Source organism: Gigantopelta aegis, chromosome 2, assembly GCF_016097555.1.
Source record: "Gigantopelta aegis isolate Gae_Host chromosome 2, Gae_host_genome, whole genome shotgun sequence".
Taxonomy (NCBI): Eukaryota; Metazoa; Mollusca; class Gastropoda; order Neomphalida; family Peltospiridae; genus Gigantopelta; species Gigantopelta aegis.
The window spans coordinates 5,590,698-5,603,203 of NC_054700.1; the positions used below are offsets into that span (position 1 = coordinate 5,590,698).

Here is a 12,506-nt window from a genome sequence, read left to right on the forward strand (position 1 = left end):
TAAATGCAATTGTTTATAGCGACTTTGCACTTCCAACATCCCGGGGATTCCAAACATAGTCAAATGCTGATGCAAATATATTAGCTTTTATACGAGTAACTCATGCGATGCATCCTTCTTATTCAAGTTTCCTGAATATTTTGTAATGGCCTATACCAATATTTAATAGCTCTGGTGGAATATATAAGCTGTATAGCAGCTCTACCACATTCATTTAAATGCATAATATAACTGGTATTTACCCCTAATTTTAAATACCGTTTGAATATTTTAATCTGAATATCTTCAGTAATTTGACAATATTAATACCCCATACGTTTGTACCATAACATTAAATATATATAAATAATGCTCACTGACATGTGTGGTGCACAGGCCTCTGTGGCTATTTACCGTTGAACTTAAAGCTGGTAGGTACAGTGTTCGCATCCTTGTATCTGCTCTCACCCAGAGACGACAATAAAAAATACTATAAACAAAATTATTTTTTAAAACCCCTCAAATCATCAAAAAGAAAAACTATAAAACATATCATTTATGAGTGCTATAATATCAAAATGGCTGCTGGCTGGGTCAGCTTGACCAGGGTCCGCTGAGAATACTACGCTCCATAATAAATAAATGACCAGTCGATCGGTTGAGCCAGTCAATTCTATTACCTCTTTCGATATTACATCTTTCTGTAAATAATGCTCATTTGATTGTGTTGTGCACCGGCCTCTGTGACGATTTAGCCATTGAACTTAAGGCTGATAGATACTGGGTTCGCATCCTTGTATCGGCTTCCATCCGAGCGAGTTTTAACTGTAAATGAGAAGGTGTAAGGCCAGTAGTCTTCCATTAACAATTAACATTAATCCACTGTCTTCGACAGGCAGCCCAGATAGCCGAGGTGTGTGCCCAGGATAGCATGCTTGAACCTTAACTTTGATTATAAGCACGGAAATAAGTTAAAATAAACGAATGAATGACACTCATGTTGACACAAGATTCTTCACTGAACGTGACATCAGACATTAGTGCATTAGTAATTAGTAATTTATAGAGATTCATAAAAACCACTTATTTTAACATTATGTACGAACGCAATGTCAGTTTAACCAATCCAAACACATTTTAACAAGACTGCTGTTGTAACATGAAGCCTATATAGAATTTGGTGATGTGACACTGTGAAACAGATGGATGGAAACGGAAAAATAATTAGTTTCAGAAAGAACTGAACAAAAAACCCACCGAAAACAAAACCACACACACTCAACAGTTGACAAAAAACTAATTTAGATAATGTTGTATTGAACTTATATGAAATTGTCCAGGTTTGCCGAAGTGTGAATATTAAACTATTGTTAGAAATGAATTCGTTAGCCAACATACTGCTTGAACAAATTACTAACATAAAAATATCGGTGCCTCCACTTTCGCGTAATTCCGCAACTTGAATCATCTAAAATACATTAGATAGCATCAAAAAGAGAAACAGTATCTCCTTTGGGCTTTTACTGACGCTTTGGAAATTGCTCGACGAATTTTCAAAAGTCTTTTTTTTTTCTTCTTCTTTGTGTCGTGAAATAACAATTCGTTTTTACTCAGGGCCACAAGACAGATTACTATTTTCATATCGGCCATTTTGGAAGCAATTCACGTCTAATTATCGTGCCATTGTCGTATCGAAGAGTAGACGCAGTGATTTGGCAAGGGTAATGACAAAATTGGCGTGTCTGCTACTTATCTAGCATTAAGAGTTCTTTTGCCATGAGACATGTTGCAGTGAGTACTACACAATTAGATGCCAGAACAAAATCCTTGCATGTAATGCAAGGGACAGAAGTCACTGTTCTATTTCGAGGGCATAACATTCGTGATTTGAACATCAAAATGTGTTGGACGCGAACCCATAGTTTGACTTACACGTATATATTTTATTATTATATAAATTTAATTTTAAGGTTGTTTGAGTGGATTTTTTTTTTTTTTAAGTTTTACAAAGAATTGAATTCACATCAATGTCATACTGAAGCAGATGCTCTCGTTTATACCGAAACTGTTTCTAATAGGAATACTAGTATATTTATTAAGTATATCATTAGAAATACTAGTATAATATTACGTATATCATTATATATGCAGTTCCTGTGTGTAAATGTATACATGTATGTGTATGTACGTGTGTGTACGTGTGTGTGCGTGCGTGCATATGCGTGTATGTGTGTGTATGTATGTATGTGTGTGTGTGTGTGTATATATATATATATATATATATATATATATATATATATATATATATATATATATATACATATATATATATACCAAGTTGTGCGATGGCACCATTTAGTTCGGTTATTCTTCCTTTGAAAATTTCCTCTTTTTTTCTTTCTCTCTTTTCTCCCCTGTCTAACTAATATTGCAGATAATCCTAAAATGAATTGTGGAAGTCACTATCTTTAACACTGATCTTTCCGTTTTGGGGTTGAATCATATATTGGTCATAATTGGACGTCGAAAATGATGAACGATAATAGACGTTTGTAACGTACCAAACGTGGAGAAATAACCATGAACGATTTACGGGCAGATAACTAAGTATGAATTAGGGGCAAATAACTAAGAATGATTTAGGGGAAGATAAATAAGCATGATTTAGGGGCAGATAACTAAGAACGATTTACAGGCAGATAACTAAGTATGAATTAGGGGAAACTAACTAAGAATGATTTAGGGGAAGATAACTAAGAACGATATACGGATAGATAACTAAGTATAATTTAGGGGAAGATAAATAAGCATGATTTAGGGGCAGATAACTAAGAACGATTTACAGGCAGATAACTAAGTATGAATTAGGGGAAACTAACTAAGAATGATTTAGGGGCAGATAACTAAGAACGATATACGGATAGATAACTAAGTATAATTTAGGGGCAGATAAATAAGCATGATTTAGGGGCAGATAACTAAGAACAATATACGGAAAGATAACTAAGTATGAATTAGGGGCAGATAACTAAAAATGATTTATGGTTAGATAAATAAGAATGATTTACGGGCATATAGCTAAGAATGATTTAGGGACAGATAACTAAGAATGATATAAGGACAGATAACTAAGAATGATTTAGGGGTAGATAACTAAGAATGATTTAAGGGAAGGTAACTAAGAATGATTCAGGGGCAGATAACTAAAAATAATGTACGGGCAGATAATTAAGAATAATTTAGGGGCAGATAATTCGGTCCTAAATAAGATGACTTATGGCAGTTGGTGACTCGTTCGACTGATTCGCGGAAATTCTGTTCAGTGGTTAAGCGGTTGCCTCCTTTCCGAGTATCTAGATCAACGTTCGCGATTACCATATGTTATATAATACACGTAATAGCGTGCACCAAATAATATGAATTCTTTCTGACTTCTGACGCCATATAACCGTAAATAAAATGTGTTGAGTGCGTCATTAAATAACACATTTCCTTCCTTCCTTCTCTCTGATTTCCTCCCTCTGTCGCTGTTCTCTCTCTTTGATCTGTTTTTCTCTCTATATCTTGTTTTATTTTTCGCCCTTTCTTCACATTCCTCCCTTCATCCATCCCTTTTTGTGTGTATATTTATGTCTCTGTGGCTTTTGGTCAATCCCTCAGTCCGTCCATTCGTCTGTCCATCTGTGTGCCTGTGTATGTATATGTATATCTGTCTGTCTGTATGTCTGTCCTGTCATCTGTCCGTATATTTGTCTGTATCTATCTGTTCCTCTAACTCTCACCCTTTTGGAAAATGAATTATTCCAAGTAGATTACTGAGATGGAAGCAGCTGCGACAGGTAATCGGGTTTCACGAAATCAATATTGGGTTTTAAATTATATCTATTTTTGAAACCTTTCTTTGGCTTCTGCAGACCTCTCTATTACCAATAATAAGAAAATTACTGTTGTTTTACACATCACAATTTGAATAGCTGTACACAGGATGAAGGTTACAACATCTGCTTCAAAGTGTTAGCTTTATTTTTTGCTTTATTATTTTTACTAACTACGTTTGTTTGATCTTTTTACTGTCAACCAATCCGTACGTCTTTTCTTCTTTTCTTCCACTCACACTTTATGTTGCCACTGTACACAAATGATTTTGAGAATGAGCTAATTCAGATATTTTGTGAACCTGTGTATTTACAAGAATCTTTTAAATTTCACCTAGAATTAATTTTAAGGTTTTTTAAAACACTTTCATTTCTATACAAAATTTTAAAATATATTTACCTTGATATTTGTATTGTGTTATACCCCCACCCCTCAAGCTCTTTACACTGTGGTTTTATACAGTCATTATATAAATGATATTTCCATGTACTTACCTTTTCTGACACCCAATATCCGATGTGTATTTTTGTGCTGGGGTTTTGTTAAACATTCATTCATTCATTCATTCATTCTTTCATTCATTCATTCATTCATTCATTCATTCATTCATTCATTCATTCATTCATTCATTCATTCACAAAATGCTAAATACAATGAGTACTAAAACGAGTACTGGTACAAAAAAGGTTATTTGCAGAAGTAGGTATGCTAACAATTTTACAAAGTTTGTCGAAGAACATTAATTTATAATGGTAAATTCTCCACACCGAATAGGAAAATAACATCTCAAGATGTAAAATGTGTATTGCGCATTACAACATTATATACCAATAGTCTTTCACTTAATACGGGGAAAACGTTTTTTAATACCTATCTCGTTAGTGGTGTAAATGGTAGCAGTAAAGAACGTGCTTGTACAAACCTAGGATGATGAACGACTCATGTTGATGTCTTTGATGTAAACGGACTAAAAAAAACTAAAACAACAACAACTAAATTTATGTAGTAGATAGGTTTGCGTCTTTGTTGGGTTTTTTTTTTTTTTTTAAACAAAATAAGAATATGGCTTATCAAAGGCTTTGTTGGAATGTCAGAACACTTCTGGTATTGCCATCATAAATAATCAATTTCTGTTATCAGTAGTTTTTGGGAGTTGTCTGGTATAATCAGCATATCTGTAGCACTGAATTTGTGTCTTTAAAATATATGTAAATACTTTTAACAGATAAGTTTATTCCAAAGACTGATAGAACACTACATGACACTCCCATAGGTAATACGTATAAACATTTACTACATGCATTTTGTTTCCAGTCCTGTCTTATAATATCATTGGCAGACCAGTCAGAACGACAAAACAATTAACATTTTCAAAACCGTATCTATGCACAAGGTAGAGTCAAAGATAAAAAAAAAATCAAGAGATAATATACTACACAACTCTTCTAATTATAATAATTATAAACATTTTATAAATACATTTTATTTCTAGTGCTGTCTTGGAATACTAAACAATCAACATTTTCAAAATCGTATCTCTGCACACAGCAGTCAAACTGACGTTTTGACAATACCAGGACTGCTTCCAGAATTAATTTCATTTCAACTTATTTTCGTTCTTATGTCCAGTTAAGGTTCAATCACGCTGTCCTGGGCACACACTTCAGCTATCTGGGCTGTCTGTCCAGGACAGTGGATTAGTTGTTAGTTGGTTAGTGGTTAGTGAGAGAGAAGAGGCTATAGTGGTCTTACACCTACCCAATGAGCCCTTAAGAACTCGCTCTGGGTTGGAGCTGGTACCGGGCTGCGACTCATGTACCTACCAGCCCGTATTCCGATGGCTTAACCACTGCGCCACTGAGGCCGGTCTTCTAGGATTCAAAGTATATTTTGTCTTGTCCTAGGATAGTGGCTTTTTCATTTGGTCATTCATGAGAGCCATTGCCCATCCCGGCCGCACGTCCCAGTAACATTGCTGTATCGAGCGGCTCCGGGGCGGTCTCACGCCAAGGTTAACAGCTCGTCGTCTCACGTTGATTAATCGCGATTACAAACTTAAATAATGGAATGATTTGCTCACAACGATAAGTAATGTGTGGTCATTGCGATTTCCGCTCATCCTAATTGATTTGTATTACTGTAAAAGCTTTCTAGATGTATATATCCGCCAGCCTCTGCAATATACTACACTACACTGTACTACACTGCACTGTACTACACTACACTGCACTGCACTACACTACACTACTACCCTAGCATACACTACAATACACCACACACACACACACACACACTCTCTCTCTCTCTCTCTCTCTCTCTCTCTCTCTCTCTCTCTCTCTCTCTCTCTCTCTCTCTCTCTCTCTCTCTCATTAACTACATTGGATTGTCTCCTCTCCTTTTTAGGTCACATCAAATAACATAGTAACTCTTTATTTGGTTAAAAAATAGGTGTTTATGTGTTAAGAAGCGAGTTCGTCATCTAGCTCCCAGCTTCCAATAGACAGTTCCTTTCTAAAGCTTATTACATGTTTGCAATCTTATTTACCCTCAAAAGGAACATTTTCTTCTAATACATGTACGTTTGCTGAACTGGTTTAACATTGCAAACTAGAACCTAATCTAATCGAATGCAATCGTTTTTTCTGTATGCCTTACATCCACTGAAGGCACAAACACGACCTTCCTGGTCTTAATCTTCGACCTCGTTAGCGCCTTCTGCTTCAAGGGGGCACATTTCAGCCCAGAAGATGGACAGCTCTATTTAAAACAATATCTCAGGCGCAACAGCTCCCTGGAAATCGAGTTTACCCATCGATGAAGAGCGGCGTTAACCGAATTTGTCTAAGAAGCAATGCGACCACGTGTGTTCGGACGTCTGGCTGATTAAATGATCTGACATTATCACCGCGTCGCGAGATGCCGCGGTATTAGAGACCCGCCAGTTAATCCTCTTGCTTATAATGATGAAGTCGGCTTTAAATGCTAATGGTATTTTGCCAACTTGAATTCAAATTTAATATACGGTCATGGTGAGACAAATGTTGTAAATGATGCGGCGTGAAATGTAGTTGTGTTACGTTCGGTCACAGTGTCGTACCAGTTGACGGCACTGAGTTCTAATGGTTGTTTGTTTATTTATTATTTTAGTTATTTTCTACTGGGTATTTAATAATAATAATAATGATAATAACACTTTAGCATCTCGAATTCGAATTTCATATAATACAAGATATTAATGAAACGATTTATAATTTATTATTTCAAATTAATTTGTGGAATTTTTTTATTTTTTTTAATATCCAAAGCATATAATTTCACATCATAAAAATAATATATATTTTCCATTTGTATTTGTTGTTATTTATTTATTTATTATTTTGCATTCAGTGATTCACTTCAAAATGTCTATGTAGTTTCCTGTATAAATCTGTATTGCTTTCAGATGTAACTGAAATAGATGTTAGTGCATCGTCAGCGAATTTTGAACATTATTAGTATCGTTGAAACATATGTATGTATGTATCAGCAAATTGAGTAACGGCAGTGGTCCTAAAACTGAACCTTGCAATACACCACAGGCGACAATTACTAGCTGCGATACTATTTCTGTTCCTTTGAGAAACTGCCAATTTGTTAAAAGGTATTTCCCCTGACGCCATTAAGTCATGGAGGAGTTGCGTGTGCGGTTCGGAATACTTGAATCGTAGCTATAAACACAAAAATAAGATACTAGTAATACTAGTACCGTTATCTTCATTAGTGAAACATGTGGGGGGTAGGTCCTCTTTATGTTTTTCTTGCTTGAACTTTCGGTTGCACCAAATCACCTCTCTCTCTCTCTCTCTCTCTCTCTCTCTCTCTCTCTCTCTCTCTCTCTCTCTCTCTCTCTCTCTCTCTCTCTCTCTCTCTCTGTCTCTCCACTCTCTCCACTCTCTCCACACACTCTCTCTCTCTCTCTCTCTCTCCCCCCTCTCTCTCAACTCCCCCCTCTCTCTCTCTCTCTCTCTCTCTCTCTCTCTCTCTCTCTCTCTCTCTCTCTCTCTCTCTCTCTCTCTCTCTCTTATTATTTAATGATATTTAATGACTGCAGTTTTATATTACTTAAATATTTTTACAAAGAAAATAAAACCTATTTTTCAAAAACAAATTTCACGCCGCATGCGTTTTGTTCCTTGTTTGCAATTTTAATTTTAGTGGACGGTTTGACTTTGACAAGTGGGTCATCACCATGAATCAGCCAATCAGATATCTATAAATCGATAACCAGTGTATACGGGATATCGCTGTGTGATTCATCATTTCTCAAACGATGTTCTCTCACAAAATATTTTGTAAACTCATTTTGTGTTTATATGTTCTCCACTCGGTGCAGTTTTAAGAACGTACAGTTCTTGTTTTGCAATGTCTTGTTTTGTCTGATCTCAAATGGCTGTTTAAGATTAAATGATTCCTATTATTATATATAATATTTCGGCCATAGTAGCTCTTGAGTTAATAACGGTACAAGTTTCCATGCAATTGTCAACAAATAATGGGTTTGTAAAGTTAATGGTTCCTGTTATAGTATATCGGCCATGCTAGCTCTTAAGTTAATAACAGTACCAGTTCTGATGCTGTTGTCAACAGACAATTCAGATATTACTAATATAGCTACAACGCGTGCCTTCTGGTTATGTAGAAAACGTTGGGCCCCTGTCAAAGATACATATATATATTTATATTGTGGCACGTTGCCATGGCACCACGCTGTGTTCACAACAGTGTACCCTGGCAGTAGGTACATGGCAGTGTTCACAGCATTGGTCATATTATTGTACTTTATGCAAAAACAAATGTTACATGTTTCATACAGATGTTAAAGGGACGATCGCACATGTGTTGATCTATTAAAAGAATCGAACAAATTTCATGACTTCAAAGAGTCGTACACATTTCATGGCTTCAAAGAATCGTAAAATTTTTATGACTTCAAATGTACACTGTATGTACATTCCTCTTAATATAAAGTTCACTACCATAAGCCATTTTGCAAATATGTGAAAGATATAGCGTTAGCCAAAATTAACAATAATACAAACAAAATTCAATAATTGAGTTTCAAATTGATTTTAAACCTACTCTTCTTTTAGAATAAATAACAAATGGAATACTAAATTCGAGTCAGTCAGATACTATTTATCTTACAACTCGATGTTTAAAAACGCTTACAATGCTTTGTTTAAAAACGGGTCCAAATCGCTTTCGCTCGTTAGATATCTCTTGAAATAACTCATAAAATAAGTAATGATATCTAACAGCCACTCAAATAATATTCTCTGCATACCACAATATCGATAATAAGTGGCTTACCTAACTGGTTGATTAAAGTAAAAGCAAAATGAAAAATTAAACGCTCGTATTTTATGGAAAAATTTGTCTTTGATCATATTACTTTAGTAGGTCAACGGCTGTTCAATACTTCCTACTATAAACCAATAACTGCATTAGCTTTGTTTTAGTGACTGACTTACGACCCGTTTTAATAGGACAATTTGCAGTCGAGATAGCCTGATTCTCGAGATGAATGTGATACCTGTTATTGGTTCTCTTGAAATAGCGGCGTAACGACGCCTGTGACTCGTCTTGTCACATGATTAGATATATGGGTCAGATTGTATTATTTTCAGCCACTAACTTTATTTCGTGCTTATGGTGGTCATCCGCTACCACCACGATGACTAGCAAGGGATATCTTCATAAGCGTCTTACCAGAAGAAATCGTATGGCCTTTGATGACACCTGTTGTGAAAGACTGGTGGTAACCGCTGGCTGAACAAGGCTCCAATCATGTCTTAAACTAGCAGCTTACCCCCCCCCCCCCCCCCCCACACACACAGAGCCCGTTTCTGTTAGTTACGTTAAGGGTGATGGGCGGTAGTATAAATATCTATAATGTATATGTTCACTGACATGCCGCATATAGCAGATTTAGCTACATGTTACTATTATTGTCTGTGGAATTTGATTTGGTGGTATACACCCTACATAACTTCTCTCAGATATGGAAATATCAATTAAACATCAAATAGCTGTTAGTTAAACACATCTTCATTTCCTGAACCTTTCGTTGCTTAAACTTTATTTGAACATCAGTATGAAAATAGGTTATATGGTTATCAACATTATATATTTAAATGCCCGCATTGTTTTTATTTGTGTACTATGTTGGAATATAATCGGATAAACCTGCTCCTTGGCCTTCCGACTATTTTCTCGGAGATAACATCTGGTGGAGATTAGTGCACAGAATATATCACGTATTTGCCGCTCAGTTGTGGAAGTGAAACGTTTGGATCGTCCGCCTTTCTATGTCGTTCATCAGTTTCTCGGTTATCATGTACATAGTTTCGGTTTTGACTTAGAATACGAGTTTGAAGAAAAGGAGTCATTGTTGTGCTGAAAACATTTAAGAAGAAAGAAAGAAATTAGAAAATCGGTGAAATAGTATAGCAAAACATGTTCATAATACATTCAGTATCAGTTCTCATAATTTTGGTATTATTATAAATATATATGTGCATGTATACATGTACACAAAGAGAGAGAGAGAGAGAGAGAGAGAGAGAGAGAGAGAGAGAGAGAGAGAGAGAGAGAGAGAGAGAGAGAGAGAGAGAGAGAGAGAGAGAGAGAGAGGGTGACACACATGAGATTACCTTTGAAAACTGGGACGTCAGCAAGAGAAACAAGTGTCGTGACATATACAGTGTCACGGGGATTCTATAATTCCCGTAACTGAATAAACACGATTATCCAAATCTCTCTCCTAACTGTATATCTATTAGATATCTCTGTAACAGGCTGTTAAACCCTAGTATGGCTCGTCTCTAGGTATGATCAGAGATACGATCTTATATAAAGTATATATATTTATAGCACGTTTAGCTCACTAGAAACACAACAAAACACAATACACTTTGGAATCTGTATTAATCTACGCTGACAAATGTACAGCCGTAGTAGTTAATTAATAACAGCAATAATAACAACCCAGAACTGATCACTTAATTAGTTAATCTCTAGGTGTCTAGTTACACAATATGCGAATCACTTCACCGTTACACCACACCCACACGTGTGATAATTGAGAAACGCTTCCAGGAGAAGTTAATTAATAAAGGAATTACAACACCATTCCTAACTGGTTAAGTTTTAATTAACCCTTACTACTCGTTCAGTAACGTGTGATAATTTAGAAACGCTTCCAGGGGAACTTAATTAATAAAGGAATTACAGCTCTATTCCTAACGGGTTAATTTTTAATTAACCCTTAACTACACTTTCAGTAATCTTGCAACACAGAATTAATACTGGTACCTATCACAATAAAGACAATAACCTACAGTTTACCTAGGTCCGCTAGGATGACTGGCTAAGCTTTATATTACCAAATACTCATATAATGTTAGAACAAAAAGTCTACGATTTACTTCGTCAGATGACCGAAGACACTGTCTAAAGAATATTGGTATAATACAGTATCAAAATATTTAAAGTCACATCAATCACATCAAGGTTATACACAGAGCAGAAATAATATTTACCAAAGTCCAAACGGACTAACGTTCCCTGGGAGCCGTCCTTTTCTCGTTCTCCTCGATATCTCTAAAACACTAGCTATTTATTATAAATCAGGATTTTGCCTGGGGGTACAAGGCGGTACCTCACGTATCATCTCATATTCTACATCTACTAGAGTCGGTATATTTCTCTCTGATCGTCAGTATGGCTGTCGCCAACCGCGAGCAATCTCCTGGCCATAAACAGCACTACCGGAGACATTACGTAACTACTAGCCACATGGCCTCCGCATCTGGCTGAGGGTGTGTATTAGGCGTACCGATCGAGGACGGTCGCGCAGAAGTCTTACGTAACAAGTTGCCCATCTGGGCTACGGGCAATAAACTGCACACGGCCCTCTAACACAATTAAAATCGCCACAGGCGAAACAAATTTAAGAGCATGTTCCGTGACATACAGCAAGAGCGCTCTTTTGTGTTTCCACACTATCATTATCTACCAGTCAGAGTAGAAAACATCGATGTCATTCACGTCTATATAAAGAGCCCCACGGGACACCCTGCTTCATTTATCGCCCGATCCGTCGTCGTGACACTTCATCTCAAGCCTATGCCTTTCGGGTTCTGATCGTCATGAACTACACACTGTACGTTCCCGACACCGAGAAATGGACTCGCTATTATCAGTTGCAAGCTCAAGGCAAATGTATCGTTTCATCTCGTACCGGTGAAAGGATGGACGTGGATAGTTTCTTGGAACTGTACGACAAAGATTACAAGAAGAATAAGAAGCCCGAAGAGTCACACAACAACCCTCCCGTCGTTATGACTTCTCCCACGCAACAGGTGGTGGAACAAGCTAAAGCTCAACTCAAACGCCTAAAGCAACATAATCAACAACAACAAAGTGGTGGGGGATACAAGCGTAACGCCTCGAAACGGCAGAGGCAATTTTAAACTGTATAAAAGGAGCCACGGAAGACGGACATCGCGGGCAACCTAGGAAGACACCACAGCATCGTAAAGGTCTAAAATTAACGAGCTACTCTCGATTCACTAATATCAAAACCTATATTAGCTCGGCCATTTACCTTT

General features: G+C 36.5%; 1 protein-coding gene across 2 annotated transcripts in view; it reads left to right on the plus strand.

The window, feature by feature from the left end:
- Positions 1-12,506, plus strand: part of LOC121380361 (small conductance calcium-activated potassium channel protein 2-like) — a 165,472-nt gene that overhangs the window by 73,766 nt on the left and 79,200 nt on the right. The gene's annotated exons all lie outside the window — the stretch shown is intronic.